The following is a 19,487-nucleotide window of genomic DNA, read 5'->3' as shown; positions in this document are numbered from 1 at the left end:
TTTAGTGCAATTATCTATCATGGCTACATGGCACAGGTAGTCATCTACCACTCAAACTAAACCTGTACATCGCAAGCATGCACACACAATCACGCATGCGCCCACACACTCAGAGACAGACAAAGATGCAGACACACAGACACACACAGACCTGTACTCATACTGTATCTTTGAGGGGACCACCCATTCATCTCTATGGGCAAGATGCTAATCCCAGCAATGACAACTTTAACCCCTACCCAGCCCTAACTTATGTTTAACATAAGTAACCAAACAAAATACATGTTTTTTGGCATTTTTATTTTTTTGATTGCGGTCACAGATTTTTATAAAATTGAATTTGCCCATATGGAGAAATGCTCCCAAAAAACTTCAAAATAACAGGTTTTTATCACATTGTGGGGACATTTGGTTCCCACAATGTAATGTATATCTGACCCACACATGCGCGCGCGCACACACACACACACACACACACACACACAAGCCTGATCCTGCTTGGCTGATTGCCCACATTGGGTGTGGAGGGGGTCTCCACCAGCACACTGGAATGCCATTCTGAAATGTTAACCAATTCCCAAGGCATACTGTTGCTCCTGCCATTCCCCACAAACAGCAGTCCTGTTCTGTGATAATCACTCCCAGGCCTCATCTCACACCACCTGCTAAAACAGCAGCTATTCAGATCAGACCTGGACACCCCAGTCATGAAGCCTGCCCCCCTTTTTTTCTTGTGTAAATTATACACGTTTATTTTTTTATCTCCATTTTCTCAAACTGTTATGTTTCAGCCATCAAGGACAGAGAGTGACCACATGGCTACTGTTTAATTTCAGTCTATTAATAGACTGCATTTCACTAGACAGCCACCTCTTAAGATCCTACTATGTGTTAAACATGCTGCTGTTTCATTCAGTCTTTGGACGATAGCAGGTATTGATGCACCTTCTCGAACATTGCTCATTTGCAAAGACAATTGATACAACAAAAGTAGAAAGCATATCAGGCATGTCATTAGTGGCGTAATCCAATTTAATGAAATTGATTTATTTACAATAATCCCTGTTTCATTGTACCTCTCTTTTAACGCCATCTTTACATCTGAATTAACTGACACATAAAGGTAGGTATATGGGTTATATTATTCATACATTTATCTATTCATATTATCAACAATAAACCAATTAGATCAATTATCGGAAACATTAGATGTGTAGATTTCCAACTGCATAACATCAACCAAATTCTAGAACTTTATTTTTTAATTTTTATTTTGCAGCATAGGAGCGAGCCGTTCATTAATAATTCATGAGTCATAGCCTACTGTTGTCTGCTGAATTACAAATGATTCAAAACCATTTAAGCTTTCCTGGGCAAGTTGAAAAATTAGATGAGCTGAATTGTTTAAGTGATAAATTCGCAGTAAACAAATCTTATCTTTAAATGCACCACAGACAGCTTAAAAAGCAGGAATGTAACCTATTATTCTGTACAGTAAAACACTAAGTTATTTTAGCTATCTAAACCTGAAAGTGATTTCAGGTTTATTCACCTGACTTATCTAGCTTGACCTTTAACAATCAAGCAATATCTTTCAAATGAGCAAGCTAAACAGATAATGCTATTTGCGGATATTGCTGTGTACAAACAGTAACGTGCTCAGAACGGATGCCACTATCAAACTGCTCCAATGTTTTTTTTGTTTTTCATTCACAAATGTAGTTTGGCAACATACACAAGACTAGCATTATATTTCTGATGTATATCTCAGTTCAAAGAAAAAGTGTCTAAGGTTGTTTATTGATGTCTACAAAAGCATCAAAGGACTATATTATTATCACATTATGTTCTGTATAATTCACATAATGTATATTGTAGATTTTTCTCCAGTAAGTCTTGGGCAAGTACAGCCAGCTATGTAAAACATGCACTGTGAGAACAGGGCTCACAATTACGTCATTACAATTGCAATTTCCTCTGTAGAGAGAGTTACCATGTTTCTGAGCTGCAGGCGATAGCTTCATTAGCTTGGGCAGTAGTGTGAGGCCACAACCCTACGTGGGACTTGACTGGAAATGCCAGGGCTGTGATCTGCACATGGCACCTCAGCTCACCTCTCCCAGCTCCTGTGATACCATGCAGCAGGGGATTGTGGCTGCAAAATAGCAAGATTGTTTGTTTGCTAATGATGGCAGAGAAGGGGAGGAAAAAAAACTGAAAACCAAAGGTAACGAGTGGCAGCCAGAGAGAAAAGTTCTCTGCGGCTTTTGAAGAGCAAATTCTGAGTAGGGACTGGAGACAGAGAATTCAGGATGTGTCGCATGAACAGAGAGAAGGAACGCTGCCCAAACTCCAAAGTTGGAGAGACAAAATCACATGGAGGTGGGATAAGACAGGTGATTTGGAATAAAGGGAAAAAATGATCAGAGACAGACGTATAAAAAGGTAGGATGAACTTTGGTTCCTGTCACACCTGGCTGCTGGATTTAGAACAGCGCTGTTTGCGTGGCACAGCAGGAGTCCACTTGACCCTAAGAAGAAGCATTTATGTCATATATGCCTGTCAAAATCTTTCCCACTTTTACCAGACATACCTAAAAAAAATCAGAAACAGTCCATACCTCCTCCCCTTTTTTTCTCAAGCATATAATTTACTTTTTCTGTTAGCCCTAATCATGTTTGGTTCCCATGACAACCAACCTTCAGAACATCTGAAATAACCGCAGGAAACAATGAGACAGCATGTAGAAAGACCTCAAGGGAAAGAGAGAAGTCTATTAGCAGTCACTGAAGATCCTTTGTCACGACACACCAGGAGTTACTTTGCAGCTGCTATCAGGGTATAAGGCAGCACCAATTTAATAAGTGCATGTGTGTAGCTTTTAGAATAGAACCACTGATAAAAGTGCTGGAAACCTTAGGAGAATGTGATATTATACTCAGCAACCTCCTATCACCATGGGGATACTGCAATGCAGAAACTGCAGGAAGTCTGAAATGTGCCATTCTTATAGGCTAACTCTGCCTATAAGACATACAAACATGTTAAAACAGCCACACACACAAACAAATAATTAAATGAACATGCAAATCCATCAAAGATTCTGCCACAGCAAAAACAAATTATAAGGGCAACCCAATGCTACTACTTGGTATTAAGTTTACAAAAAAACGTTAAGGATGCAGTCCCATTGACGAAGACAATCATTTTTACATCTGTACATTTCTGTTTCCTGTGACACCAAGGAAATGCCCCTTGCCTCCCCTTCTTGTACAACAGATGTATTATTGGGGAGAAGATGACAGGTTCAGGTCGGAGTTAGGAGATACCTGGTTGTGGAACATATGAGAAAGTTGCTTACTAAAGGTGAATTACTTCAGTACAGCTGTATAAATAGATCGAGTGTTAAAAAAGTTAAGCTATGTAGGTCACTTTAAATGAAAGAGTCTGGTAAGCAACAGCAAAGTTATGAATAATAACTATATCAAACACCAAGCCAATAGCCCCAGGTACCTCCAAAGCAATCTTTACACCTTCGTTAACACAAATGGCAGATTCTCTCTTCTAGATAGCCTATGGCACCCTGGCCCGAATCCTCTATATTACATGTGTATTTCATCAGTTTATTAATGATATTTCTCATAAAGGCAAAGCACTCTGTAAGCCTCCCGCCCTCAGGAGAGTGCCAAGTTGAGTCGGGGAGAATTCCTGCGAGGTGTGTTCATCTTTTGCGCTTGTTTGCAATATCACTGTCAGCTGTCAGAAACACTGAGTGAAACATGCACGGACAATGACCGGTGTGAGAGGGCGAGGGATACACAGCTCCAGGGGCCAGGAGGAACACCATTAACCCACAGCGTCTAACCAGTGTGACCCTCACACATTTACCCATATTTATTCCATCGACTTTTCATCATTTATTCTATTCATATGGCCTGTATAGGCAGTAGGGATACCACCCTACTATCACGCCCTGCCCGCACTGCATGTCTGATCCCCTCCTCTCTTCTTGGGTGTGGCTCTATACTGGCCACGCCTATGATTGTTGGTCCCACCTCTCGTTTCTGCCCTTGCTAATTGCACTCAGCTGCCCTGTGTTCATTATGTATTTAAGCTCTTCCCAGTCCCATGTTCTCTCAGTCCAGTCATTGGTTCCTGTCAATGCCTGCTGTCTGTGCTCTCAGCATAATAAAGTCCCCACTAGGGGTTTTGCTGGCATAAAAGCCTGCTTCATGCTTACCTTTATTATTGTGACATCTATACCTCTAATTACAAACAGTGGACAATGGTGCACTTATTTTCAGTGGTGCATTATGATAATATGGGTTCAGATAATAAAACGCACTTTCGCTAGACATTGCTAAACCTCAGTGCATCACTTTGTTTTTTATTTCACTAAAACATGTCATGCTTTGTTATGGGTGACATGATAGAAAACTAAATGATATCGCACAAGCTTCTGCTTAAACAAATGAATCTAAGAGACTGTTTTGATTCAAGACAAATATACCCAACACAAAAAGTTACTTTGTGAACCACGTAAGATGTTCAAAGTATGCTGACAAAGTTTTCAAGTCGATTTTTTTTTTAACAAAGTCAATTTACATTTACAGAAATGTTTGCACTGTCAAACATTTGGGAGCAACTAAGCAGGATAGGAAACCTTACAAAAATAAACTGAATGGAACTGATTTCAGGGATGGCACGGTGACTCAAAGGATTTCACCAATGCCTCAGCTTCAGGGCCGGAGAACTGATTCCTTCCTCATCTGTACAGTATGTGGAGTGTACATATGCATGAAGGTTTCCTCCAGGTACTCATGTCCAAAGACATACAGTTAATTGGCATCTTTAAATAGCTCATAGTGTATGTTATCATCCAGGGTACATCCCAATCTTGTGCCCTCTTCTGCTACCTGGGATGGGCTCCACGTCCCACCCCATGACCCTGACCTAGTTAAAGCAGAATGACTGGATGAAATTGAAGTTAATTCATCACCAAACTGGATTCCAGTGGTCTTTGAGAAACATGCTCTTTAAACATGAGTCTAAAGGAATACTCAGGATGGATACTGAAGTGCAAAGCAGATTTATGAATTTGTCATCATCCTTACCTTCATTAGAACTGACTCACTGAGCTTCTCCCGGTTGACAATCTTCACTGCAACTTTCTGACATGTGACACAGTGGACTCCTAGCTTCACCAGACCTGGAACAAAAACACGGGAGAGAAGAGCATGTGAGTAAGAGGGATGACTGTTACACACACAAAATGCAAAGCAAAACAGAGGACAAAGGAAGAAAAACATGCATTGTCACGTGCTTCGAGAAACAGCTGACTTGCTGTAAATTGCTGGATTGTTTCTTACTCATTATCTACAGTAGAAAAATCTCCATCAGGAGCCACAGTTCAAGATCTGTTCAAAAACACTCCTGTATTGATCAAATACATATTTCAGCACACAAGTAGGTATCAGAGTTTTATTGTTAATTTCCTGGTAGGTGTACCCAGGAGACCTGGGGACTGTGCATCTGTAGGACTGGGGTAAATCTTATCATTCTAAATGCCTGTCAGATGCATGCTTCTATTATATGTATAGTTAGACTCAAAATGCGATCATCGCTGACATTTATTCTATCTTGTTTATGTGGTGTCAACAGTAAAATCACGACCCAGATCCCATCAGCCATGGTTTCCTGGGTTTTGGAAACACGGTGTTTACTCTGTAAGAGTCAATATTTCATCTGAACACAATTGCTCAAAAAGAAGTGTAGCAGCAAATAACAAAAAAAGCATACTGCGACTTGTGCACTGTCTATCTCAAACAGAGGACTGAAGCTTGATATGAAAGAAAAGCCTCCTGTTTAAATAAAAGACAAACTAAACGGGTCCCGTCTTAGAATTTGAACACTGACTTGAACATGGAGGAACCAGGGGTCGTCATTTAAAGAAGCGAGGAGCATCAGAGTGAGTGCACAGCAAAGCTAATTATACTAATGAACAACAACAGAGTAATGAAGCGCTTAAAAGCACACAGAGAAGGGCAGCTTGGAAAATTATAGGGACGTTTAAAAATGGATAATGAATGTAAAAAAAGTGAATAAAAAATATCAGCGACTGAGGGGAGGTGGGGTTTCTCGTTGATGCCCCGCACTGAACCTTTATTTCAAGCCTGACTTGCAGCATGAAAGAAATTCATGCCGATACTTTAAAGAAGGAACTTCTAATGTTGAATGCAATTAGGAGACCTGTGATAATTTATAGACTTTCCACAGCATTGTGCACGCTCAAGTGGGAGCGACTCCAAACTCACAGTCACAGTACACTCGTTTCCGTTAAAAAAAAAATCCAGCCTTATTTAGAACAGAATTAAAATGCTTATTCATCCCTCTGGGGAAACTGGGCAGTTTTGTATATCCCATCTTCTAATTTGTCAGTTTATGCATTTTGCTTTTTATCCATTTAAACTAGGGGTGCACCGATTGCAGTTTTCTGGCCGATCAACGATCACCGATCCTTAGGCAACCTTACCTGCCGATCTCGATTTTTTTTTGCCGATCTTGTTTCTTTCATAACTAAAAGACAGTTACTTCAATGTTTCCATTTTTATTGAGTAAATTGATATGAATACTCACAAAACATGAGGTAGTGTCCTCAAATATAAACGAACATATAAATGAGCATTGCTGTTTGAACTACAAAATCATATTTTTTCTTCCAGACTTTAATTTCTCTAATTTTGTAAAAAATATATATATATATAGCTGTTATGACACACTTGTCCAAAAAATAGGGAGGGAGGCAGCCTGCACTGCACCTCTCGGGAATGGGAGAAAAGGCTGATTTAACCCTCTGGGGCCTAGGGGTAGGAAACACACTTTCACTGACTGGGGCATGATCACACATTTCATCACACTTAATTCATGGCAAATAAATTATTTCTTATATATTTGTTTTGCCATTACACTCATCTTTATTTTAATATATATTGTAAATATGTCAGATTTTTGTTAAGTTTGAAATTTGACATCAAAGTATAGACATTGCAAAATGCAGTTTGGAACACTTGCAGAAACATTATAAAAGTACATAGTAAGCAATGCTGGCAGTTTGTTTTGACCCCAGATATCTGATCACCAAAGTCTTGGCTACATGAAGATGACTAAATGGTGTAGATGCAACATTAATTTGGATAAATAAATAAGAAAAACCTAACTCATGTAACTATTTCTGGCTCCTTTCATTGAATATGTAGCAACTTTCATGTGTATGAATGAGCCATTGTCACCTGGCCACGTCCCCAACCCCCTTTTATGGCGCTGAAGGGGATGTATCTGGATCGCGTTTCACCGTTGCGCTGTTAATCAAATTACCATGCGAATGCGATTTGAATACGCGCTAATGCGGCTATTTAGAATGTGAATAGCGATCTTCGGGTGAGAGCGGTACTACACGCCCCCGATGTAGGTAAAACAAAGTAAGATGACATGGTTTACTTTTTTGCCGATTTAACCTAATTTTTAAAACTTTAATACTTCCGACAATGGACGTTTTGAAAAGAAGACAGATTACGGATTTAGCCAGCGTTTTTTTTATGATTATACATTAAGTTTTCAGCGAGATATTTATAAACTGAAATAGACGCGAAAAGTACGCGATGTCGTCGACGACATACTCGACCCCAAAGAGTTAAAAGCATATAACTAAGATCGGTGGATCTCATGGGAATATGGTCGATTTCTGATCCCCTCACATTAACGTGATCGAGGCCGATCGATCGGTGCGCCGATCGATCGGTGCACCCCTAATTTAAACATGTCATACTCATACATTTATTCCTATACATACTAAGATCTGCACGGAGAACTGGCTCCCAAATGGACATTGGCATTGACCACAGTTTACACCTCACATTTATAAAAGCATGATAATTTACTTTGCGTTTCATGCTAGCATATCTGAGGGGGAGGGTTTTTTTCTCCATCCTATGTTTTTGGTTCCTCTCCTCCATTGTCTTTAGGCATTTTTCCCTCTTCCTTTTTTCCCTTTATCATGAACCATTTAGGTTTGATGTACTAATAACGTGCATAAAACCTAATGATGCCGCACATTCTTTGAGTGCCTTGGAGCAACTGTATCGTGAAAGGTGTTATAAAAAGATAATCTGAATACTGAATATATCTGAATTAATTCATTTTGAGAATTATTATTTTGAATTAAAATATAACATGGAAAGAAATATTAAAGCAGCACTTTATTGTCTATTAAAATGTGTGATGGGTGATGTAGTTAAGGGTGTTACAAGGCACCGTATGGTATATGTTTGCATTTCTACTGCCAGCTGAAGAGGAAGAAAGAGAGAGAGAGACACAGAGAGACACACGCACACAAATTCGAACCTTGTAACTGGGAGAAACACTAATTACTAATCACATGCGATATGGTCGGAGGTGCCTCTTGTTTTCACACGTGAGGGAGGCTGCAATATCAGACCTAAGCTTGTAATTATGATGGGTTAATGGAATCGGGTCCAATTTAATCTATCTGAAGGCACAGCCATGCTGAATAATGCCTGAAAACTCCTCTCTACGCAGCCAGAGAACAGTGCAGCACAGACACGAGTGATCCAGGGGTAAGCGGTTTACTTGTTTGATGTGTCTGACAACCGGGGGGGTGGGGGGGAACTATTCATTAGAAGATACATGTTGACATCGCCTGCTTGTATTCCCCATAATATTAAAACACGGTATGAATTGAGGTCAAGTGTAAAATCCTTTGAAATTTGCAGATATTTACCATCAGGAATGCAGATCTGCAGACCTAGCGCTGTGGCACAAATCAGCAACTGGCCCCATCCCTTTGATCAGTAGTATAAAAACATTCAGACCACTAAAGGAGCTGTATTGTATAGACTGGTGAGACTGGGGATTCTCAAGTCACAGATAATGAACGACCGGGTTGGAAGTTGATCTTCAGACCCCTGCCTCTGGCGTTCTTTTCTGCCTTCATTTGCAAGATCTCAATGGTAGTAGACCACCAAGGACATATTAAACGCATAGTTTTTCATTACCATATATTTTCTCTGACAGCAAGATGATGGGATTAACAGAGAAGATTTAAATTAATTCTCCAACCATCTCTACACACAAAATGGATCAGCAGAACCAGATGTTCATTGTCCTCTTCACCTCTTTTGTCTTCCCTAAAGTGGGGCTTCCAATCATTGAAAAAAAATTGATTTGCCACAATAATACAATACTGCTGCATTTGTCCATTTGGTTACCGCCAAATCTTACCTGCTAAATTATACGCAGATACAACTATTTGCTAACCACCCCACTCCAAAAAAAATGCACAGGAAACATATAACAAATATTCTGCCCAGAGCAATCTTGCATAGCCCCTCTCGGAAAAGTCTGCTGACAATAACAAATGCTGACTGCAGGAAGGACGGACACTGGCAAGAATTATGGAGCAACTCAATTCCATGCCAGTTTCATTCAAGATTGAACTGAAGGAGCAAAGGAACACAGTTAATCTGGAGAGCTTGAATAAGTCCATAAACTGGCAAGGTATTTTTAGCGAAGGCTAGGATCATCGTTAGCATGCTAAAAGCTGATTTGTATCCCGACTTTTTGTCTAATTTATTCATTTACAATTCTAATTCCATATCAAGGGAGGCCAATCTGAACGTGCACTTCCTGGCAGGGAGATTGTTTCCTTTCCTACGATGGGACACACAGCACCGTGCAGGAAGGCTAACAGTGATTGGAGGAATAGCACCTCTCTTCCTGCTGGATGCTGGCAACCTGCAAGCACCGAACAGTTCTGCCGGCGATGTTTAAGCTGAAGAGCCCCAACAGACACCGTGGCCAAATTCTCCCCGATGCAACCTCAGCTCTGCTTCGCAGCAATCTTTCACCATCCCAGTCATCAGTCTCAATAGTGCCACTTCACCTCGTAATAAACAACCACAAACGGCCAAAATAACGAGGACGTTCTGAGATGCCTCCAGACCTTCTGAGATGAGGCGTAGATCTGAACAGAGTAGAGCTGTTGCTGCATTCTTCTATGACAAAATTTCTGCCTTCAGGGGAAGAAATGGCTAAAGAAAGGTAGCAGAACTCTTCTTCTTAGCATATACTGAAATGTATATTGTGACTCATTCACATCTTCATCACTTAATATAACAATGCACCATTCTCAAATGAAGTAAGTACTCTTCACAAATTACTAATGCAAGTTTGTTGGTAAAATGCAAATACTTAAAGCTGCAGTAGGGGAGCTACTACTGCCTCTGGTTTCTAAAGCTGTAAGCTTCAGAATCCGGATCATTTTCAGGAGATTGTAATTTTACATTTTTCTTACTTATGAGAACGTCCTGCCTTTTTTGTTGTCAAGGTTGGGACTGACACAATGACTTCTTTGTCTTGTCGAAAATGTCACATCTAGTCACCCCAGAATGTATAGAATCCCCCCCCCCCCTCCCCCGGCTCATTTGGTAGGCTTGACAGAAAGAGCACATGTCATCCAAAGCTGAGACTGACATTACCTGAAGGAGCCCATTCACCACCACCTTAGCTAATCAGTTGCTTAAAAAAGAGGTTAGAAACAAAGTAAGTTTATATTCTATAGAACCAAGGCAGCACTCTGCAAAAGAACCCCATAAGCATTCTCCTGCTGATGCATGGTTATGGATTTGCTGCATTTCTTCGCAGCTGATGGCAAACCCATCATTATAATGAACAACACAGACACCTCAGATGCTGGGCTTGATCAGTGCCACTGAGAATTGTCTGGCTCCTTGTTTAATTTATCATCAGGCGAAATGGGCACAGACTCCATGAGAGGAAGTGGCACCCCCCATGGCCCCCAATACCCCCCACCCAGCCAGGCCCGCCTTCTCACTCTCTGTGGGCTCCTGCGGCGTGTTTAATGGTGGTAGAATGGGAGTCAAAACAAAGCAATCAGAGCCCTACTGGGCCCTCTCCGTTTCACTAAGATCTATTTTTAATATGTCTAGTCAGCATCAGCAAAATGAATGCATAATTGTTGCTTAATTATTGACTCAGATGAGGGTTATGTTAATACTCTAAGCAATAATTAGTACCAAAAAGGAAAATATACAGACCGGTGCTTTAGTTAATTCCAATCTTCCGTGTTTCTTTGTTTGAGCCAAAGTGACACATAAGAAAACCACATTCACATTACACACTATTACCACGTTTTTTAAATCTTAATCGAAATCCTTTTGAACAAAGGGATTGTTCTAATCAGCATTTGCTGAGTGATACTTTTCTAAGCATCTAGGTAAAAGCTTATCACAATCAAGTGATTAGGATAGCATCACAGTGCTGCATTTGGTACATTAGCAGTACACGTGTCTACCTCAGGGGGTAAAGCAATGTCCTATTTGTCTGTTTTCATTTCCTAAAATAGTACAGATCAGTATCTGCAGCACCTTATCACTGCCAGAGAACAGTCATTATTAATGCATGTGAGAAAAATATGACATTCTCAACGGAGTACTAATAGAATACTGGGTAACATCACAGGTCTACGAGAAATTACATTTGTGTGGCGTTACAGACTCCACCAACCAGCAGGGGGCAGTGGTCCGCACAGAGCTGCTGTTATGATCTCACAACAAAAGCGGATGGCCAAGTAATCTTAGAATTTTACCATCCTAATAATCACCCATGCAAAGATATATCACTCATCAAGCCTTTAATCAGTAATCAAGTAACAATTGGTACGAAAGAAAAATATACAGCAATCATATTACATCGAATATTACAATGAAGCTGAGGTCATGATTGTAAATTGTAATACAGTTTTCTAATTCTGTTATCATTAGAACTATAATAAGAGCATATACAAGAACATCAAATGCCACTGTGTTCACCATTTTCCACAATGAACGATTCCTTTTATTTTAAAATACATGGCATTCTCCACTGCATTGCCTTCTAAGCTTTCAACACTTTCAGCACATCTGAAATAAATATTCACACCAAATCTTGAAGGAGCTTTGATCTTGAGCTATGCTGTTTAATGTAGCAGGAAATCATATACATTTATCTCAAGTACATTGCTGCTTTTCTTAACCTCTGGAAGCATGCAGAGGAGTAGGTTTTGGTCCTAGGTGGACCCAGCCATTTGAACTCAGTCTGGGCCCCAATTCACACTAACTCTTGTGGCCTCTGCCCTGTGCATTTCGTATCTGAGCGGGAACAGCTGGGTTTAAGGAGCTTGGGAGACCTGATTCTGAGTAAGATCTGTGCTCCATGAGGTACAGCAAATAAAGGGTCTCTTTCAATTTCACTCATCACAGCATCTCCATGTCTCTCCTTCATTAGTTCTCCATGATTTTGGCAATAAATTCTTATTAAATTAACGTGCGGGAGGGCATCTTCAGAATAATTTTAAAAATTGTAATGTAAGTAGTGATGCACCGATAAGGAAATTTCTAGCCGATTACTACGAAAAAACAAATACTGATTGATTGGGAGGTTCTGCTTTAATAAGTTTAAAGGGACACTGCATGCAAATAAAAGAATTATTAAATTACATTCCAAAAATATGAAAAGGTATTTATTTTTTGGTAAGAAAACACCAACTCTGGCATACGACAACAGTCCTAGAACACTGTATTTTATAACTATACATCTTATATGTACATAACATGTATAACAGCATACAGGGCTGATCATAAAGTGTGATAAAATCTCTTTTGATTTTGCAGTTATGCACAAAATTTTCTTTTGCAATCAAACGCTTGCATTACTGATGGACTTGCGTTATCTGGCGGTACGGCAGCCTTCTGTATTGGAATGCATTTGCTTTTCAGAAACTCTCCATACTCTTCACTGTCTCACCTTAAGATGAACTATCAAACTTCTTGTGCTGAAATGTCTATTAGTACAGTCAGTCCTGCTACAACTCATGATATCACACGACTAATTTGTTTTAACAACTGATATGTTGGGACCAAAGTCCATTACAATGTGGAATTGCATTTGTCTTTGCGAATTTTTCAGTCTGAGTACTACGCAAACTACAACTTGATATGGTCATAGCAAGACACACTACTTGCATGCAAAAACAGCTGTCCGTGAACGATAGTGATGTCCGATTCATAAACAAATCGATCTTTTGAACCCGTTCTTTTCAGTGAATTGGTCAAACTGGTTTTCAAATCTAAAAGAATATATATTGAACTATGTTTTGTACATCCAAGCATTGCAAAGGTCAATGTCTTAGAATCTAAAAATCTAAAATTGTTTGAGAAATCGTCACATAAAAACACATCAACGTTTCTTAATTCACTTACATTTGCTTTTTGTAGACTGTCTGTAGCCATGTTGTCTTCAGTGCCCCCCCCCACACGCTGTAATTCGTTGTATGTGTGTTGTGCGCATACTGGGTCGCACGGTGGCTGTGGCTCACTACTCCTGACTAATGAAGGCCAAAACAACGCTTCATTAACCATTTCCTGTATTTTTTGATTAACACTAAATGCTCTCTGTTAAAAAAGAGCTCAAACCATGTGCCAAAGTAAACCCCTAATGGGGTCAGAAAATACAGTAAATGGATAATGAGTTAGGGAGTTAGCCACGTTTGGCTCAAGCAATTCCCATGGGACTCATAAGACCCATAAAAGATGTTTATGATATTATTTATTAATGTATTATTATTCTTTCTATTTTAAATGCCTATAATAACATTGTTGGCCACTGGTATCACTGTTCTTATCATTTAATTCATTTTCTTTGGCTTAAGTTACTAAGTTTTGGATTCCCATTTTTCCCGATTTTAGTGAATGCCCGGATTTTCAGGAATGCATTAGTTATGTTGTAGCACGACTGACTGTAGATCCTCCTCCTGAAATTTTAGCAGAGTAATGTTTGCAAAAGTGTTTTTCTAACTGCTTAGTACACGGGTATTCAAGGCAATATGGGTCACCATTTAAAAATGTAACTTGTAAATATCGCCTCATTTTTAACCATTAGGTGATGGCTGATTGTTGTATCAGCTGATAACAAAAGTTGCCCGATACAATCGATGCATCTCTAGTGATAAGTTTTCCTTTCTGGGAGTGACCTGTTTGGCACAGAGCACAAAGCTAACTATGCTTATTCTGCTCTTCAGAGTCTTGTTTTAGAAGAAGTCGTGCCAATAGCCCTGGATAACCAGAGTGTCGCAAGCCGGGACAGGAAGGAGCTGTCTGGCTTGACTCGGGGCTGTCTCCAGACTATGAGATTCCCAGTTGGAGCTTTCTGGTGAGTGGGGCCCTAACTAGCAGCCTGTGCACTAATTAGCTCACCTCAGGAGCCTGTGAATGATCAGGAGGGAAAGCCCATCCACATCAGGCTTATCGGCATGTTGCTTGCGTATGAGTTTTCAATTAGCTCTCAGAAACCCAAACAAAAACGTGCATAATGACCAGACTAATGCACCAAATCTGTGCCTACCCTTCAAATGTGGACACTTTTCATTTAGATTAATTAGTCACTGCATGGAAAAAAGCTGGGGTTTATGGGAAAGTAAAGGAGATTGCATTAGTTTATGTGCTCCACTGCTCCAAAATTGCATTGTTTATGCTTAAATCAATTTAGTATTATATAAAAATCTATATACTGTGTGTGCTTAATTGACCCTTTGTCTAAATTAACTTTTTAATGAGAATTACATTAAAATAAACTGCGCAAAGTGATTCTGTGTAATGAGCTTTCATCAGCATCTTTTATGTGTGAAGCAGATTATTTCCCTGTAATAAGTGGCAGTGAGAGAGAGCCAGAACCTGCCCCCCCCCCACCCTCCCCCCTCCATCGCAGCCCAGCAAGGTTGTCTCTGCATGATGAAAGATTGGACCACTAAGTAAATATGGGATTGTCTTATTTACTTTCAAGGCACAATAAAAAAGGACTCAGCTTTAATTAAGGAGCATGTGACTTTCAACAAGCCAGGGACCAGGAATTTTTATTTTTTTGAATTCTTGAATTCTGCTTTTGCAGCCCCACTTAGCCTTCACCTGGCCTTCATAAATAAAATGCTGAAAACCCATTAGACAATGGTATTACCTCCATGCTTATGTAAATGATACTGATATATATGCAATTGGGTTTTACTTTTATACTTCAAAATATCGTTGGTGGTAATGCAAATGAACACACTATATTATTTGTCAAATCTAATGACAACTGTGTGGATTATTATTACAAAATGATTTGGCCTGAGAACCAATCGCTAAACAGTGCTTGCTAAATTGGTTTTGGGAAAAAAAAAACAATTTGCAAGGGTTCTGCTGGGGAGAGCATGAAATTCACGGACTGAGGGTATCCTGAGAGATTTTCATACAGTGTTTACTTCTTTTTTATTTATACACTCCATGAATGTATATATCAGAGTCTTCCCACAATACAGTTAAAAGCATCAATATTCCAGTCTGTTTTGAAGGTCAAAGTGAGGATAACCTGTGATGTAGAAGGTACACTGACAAGTACACAAACAGAAAAGCTGTCGTTTACTAACAGGACATGTGCATCATGCTGCATTTCAGTTACTTTTATTCAAGTTTTTCTAGTTTAACTGGGAGACTCCAGCAGAACTTGTGCATGAGACAGGTGGGATAGTCTTGTTTTACCATGCGTCTGCATTGCGTCTGACTCCGATCCTGACTGTGTTTATCTCTGTCCCACATTTTTATTTCCATCTTGTTCTTTCTGATCCAGACAGGACCACCTGAGCATATTAAGGCAGTCAGTTTGAGCTACCAAGCATAATTAAGTATGAACATGTTTATTATTACATGGGTTGCATATGCATCCATACAGAACAACCATCATATCAATTTCCCACATATATACTGAGTGACAATTGCTTTGGTTCTTGTAACAGCCCTAACCATACACTGCTCCAAGATTAAATAAACATTTACACCCCTTATACTCACATAACAACAGTAATGAAAGTGGATAGACGGTCCAGATGAATTCTACTAATGCATGTCATCAGAGATCTCTGTTATTCTCTCTAGATTTTACATGATTTCTTATGTGAGGTTTGTTCTTAGCTATTAGCTAGTATAGTTAGTATATACTGTAGTATAATTAGATATGTACGTAGCATTACTCCCTTTGGGAGCAGAGCTGAGCGCTGGAATGGTTGGAGTGGGGGGGTGCTTTATAACATTATTATTAACTGAGAGCAAACCACCTAAAACCAAAACATTAAGTACAGCACTATTATACACACAGTACTCTACAACAAATAATAATGTGAATGTAAAATCACAGCACTTTATAATAAAAAGTGATACAGCCACTAATGCCCTACTACGTCCGCTTTTGGGCATCTATTAATCAGCTTATATTATTTAGTATGGACCTCAGACGTAAGCGTAATCGGATGTTACTCCGTAGCATGTATAGGAAGAATAGGAGAGGGACGAATAATTCTCTTTCTAGCTAAAAGGTTCATGCAGCGTTTATTAAAAGGCAAGTAGTCACATTATCCTATTCTGATGGCGAAAGCTCAGAACAAAACACACAGAAACAATAGACACCTGAACACTGAAACGGAAGCCTGACCTTTCTCACCCAGGGGGATCACAATGGCCACAGATGTACAGGTGATCAGCATCAATACTACAATCTGGGGAAAGGATGGGGTCGGGGGGGGGCAATGGAAATGCAGAGGTGGGCGGAGAGGCGGCCATGCAGGCAGCTGATGGGGCGCGGCAGGGGGAGGAGCACGGGGGCCTAGCAGCAGCGCCCATCATCAGGGCCCTTGACATCTTTTTCAAGTGGCAGTTAATTTGTACAGCTCCTGAGTGAATGGGGGGGGGGGGGGGGGGGGCGGGGGGGCATGGCGGTGCCGCCGAGTTCATTACGCCGACACCTGCTGCATATTCATGGACCAACCCGGGGAGCTCCCATTAGCTGCTTGATTCCTTTTCGGCTCATCGCCCACGGTCCCCACCCCCCACCCCAAACAAAGAGATGCCGGTAGCGGCCTTGTCAGGCAGGGGCCGAGGGGGCAGGTGGGTGGATGGGACAGGCACCAGAAGATGGACAGGATCCCAGACAAAAGCCTAAACACCTTCCAAAAAAAAATTCTGAGATAAAAACAGTAACACCCCCTCCCCCACCCATTCCCATCCAAGCACACAGAAGCCCCTTGATGTCTAATACACTTGCTGGTGGTGAATAACAATGTCCCAGCAGTGACTGCAGATCTAAGGGTCTCTGGAGGGTTGCCAGGGTTCTAACTGGTTCAGTTCAATGAGGAGGCGGGTCTCTGCCATGTCCAGGAAGTTATCTCTTACACATGGCAGATCGAACTCCTTGGGGTACAGTCAGGCTACAGTACGTGTGTGTGTCTCTCTCTCTTGCCTACATATACACAGACACAGGTATTGTGAGAGACCTTGGGTCTTGAATCAGAGGAAGAATTTCTATACGGCACTTCTTGTGGTTTTTATCGTGACGTTGCATGGACAAAGGCCTGGGGGGGCAGCCTGACTGCATGGATAACTGCAGGGATGGGTCCTCCCACCAGCTGTACTGTTATGTCCTACTCTCAGCATAATATAGGGGATAGTATAATGTAGGTCATGTTTATGAAACCTCAGAACTGCTGTATAGGTACTTATGAAACAGCAAGGTTTTCATATGTAGGCAAAGACTCCTATAATGAACATGCTTTTATTAGAGGGTTAGTCATCCATTTTCCTTAACTGCTTAAGCACTACAGCGTCACAGCAAGCCTGCAGCTATGAGGCAGCCCCGTGAGTCTGCGGATACACTGCCTCTCAAAGCCCCCCCCGAGCCCAGGGCCAATCAGCAATTCACAATCGATCAGTATTCTGTAGGGGCTACAAGCTTGTGTTTAAAAAAACAATCCAGAATTTTTGACCATCAGTTGAGCAGCACAGTCGTGGGATGCCAGGTCACAGACCAAGTAACCAGACTCCCCTCCCCCCCCCCCACATAACCATCCTCCCCATGGCTGTCTAAGAGGGGAACACATCATCTCCAAGGGTGACCTTACATGTTTCTACACATTTTAGGCTGCTGTCATGCTACATTGAACATCTAGTGATTTCAGCATTAAACCTCAGCTCTCCTTCACCTTCCCAGAAGATCAGAAGTGCTGACCATTACCAACAGATTATCACATACTGGGAGAAATGTCCATTGCAGGGAGTAGGGCCTGATGTCTTGGACTTTTGGTGACATGGGGGTTTAAATAAAATCACTAAAACAGCTTTGGTTTGGGATTAAATGTTTGAGTCGGCAAGAATGGGATCAGGGGGAATGGTGGTGAGGGGAGCTTAGCACTCCATACCTAACAAGCCCTACAATAATTCCTGTCACCACTGCAGCATAACAATGCATAAATAAGCACATACATACATACATACATACATACATACATACATACATATATACATACATACATACATATATACATAAATAATACCAGGGCCACAGTGCACAAGTGAGTGGCAAAACAAACTGTGGAAAACGGCAGAAACAAATTGATTTGAAAGCGTAGCGGACTCTGAAATACCAGCAACAGTAAGGAGATGTTGATCTTGCTGTTGGGGACAAATCTCTATTAGAGTCAGCTCGAGACACAAAGCAGACATTCCAGTAACGCTGCAATTCAACATAATGCTACAGAATATATTTTCTACACTTCCTGACATGGACATATTTATTTGAAATATCGAGAATTTTCGAGCGTGGAATCACAAGTCTTTCATATAGTGTTTCCTGATAACCAGCAATGCTTTACATCTGGATTTAATAGAAGGACAGGAGCCCATCGCTTCTGCTCCTCAACAAGCAGATCTCCTTCACCTTTAAGAGTTTCCCTTTATTCTGAAGTCAGCACATCCTCCAAAATTTAATAGCTCCGTAAGGTAAGATATAAAATGTATTTGCGCAGCAACACATTCTCTCACAGCAGTGTGCACAAGGACTGGGTTTCCGTCATCAAAACTCATAATGGTAACTCGAGAGATAAGAGGACGTAACGTCCCCTACCTGAGGGGTTCAAAGCACAGAAGGGTATCGCTCACAACGTCCCAAGTGAAGCAAAGGAGACAGCAGGCAAGAAAAGAAATTGATGTTTAGTTGCTCATCTTCAGGGTTTGGATCACCGTAAAAGTGTATAAAAACATCATTGCTGACTGACATTTATGTACTTCGAACACACATTGCAACATTTCATGGTTAAAAGAGGCCCTTGGATCCATCTACGTGAAAAATCCCAACAAAATTCACTACTTCCAGATTTACATGTTAATCTCCATGTTTCAAAGTCAATAAAAATTTGAATTATTGCAAAATGTTACCAGTTATTATAAGAATTTTTGGCCTCGCTTGCACCAACACCGATCTGTAACCCCTGAATGAAGTGTATTCACAAAAATTAGCATAGAAAGCAGAGGAAATATAAAAATATCAAATTATA

The 19,487-nt window shown here is 40.6% G+C and overlaps 1 pseudogene; it reads right to left on the bottom strand.

Annotated features, from left to right (window-relative positions):
- The window catches only part of LOC111841547 (serine/threonine-protein kinase BRSK2-like), a 155,309-nt pseudogene that overhangs the window by 59,340 nt on the left and 76,482 nt on the right, over window positions 1-19,487 (bottom strand).

This window comes from Paramormyrops kingsleyae, chromosome 11 (genome assembly GCF_048594095.1).
Source record: "Paramormyrops kingsleyae isolate MSU_618 chromosome 11, PKINGS_0.4, whole genome shotgun sequence".
Classification (NCBI taxonomy): Eukaryota; Metazoa; Chordata; class Actinopteri; order Osteoglossiformes; family Mormyridae; genus Paramormyrops; species Paramormyrops kingsleyae.
Note: the sequence above shows the minus strand (reverse complement) of the source record. Positions and strands in the feature narration are given on the sequence as shown.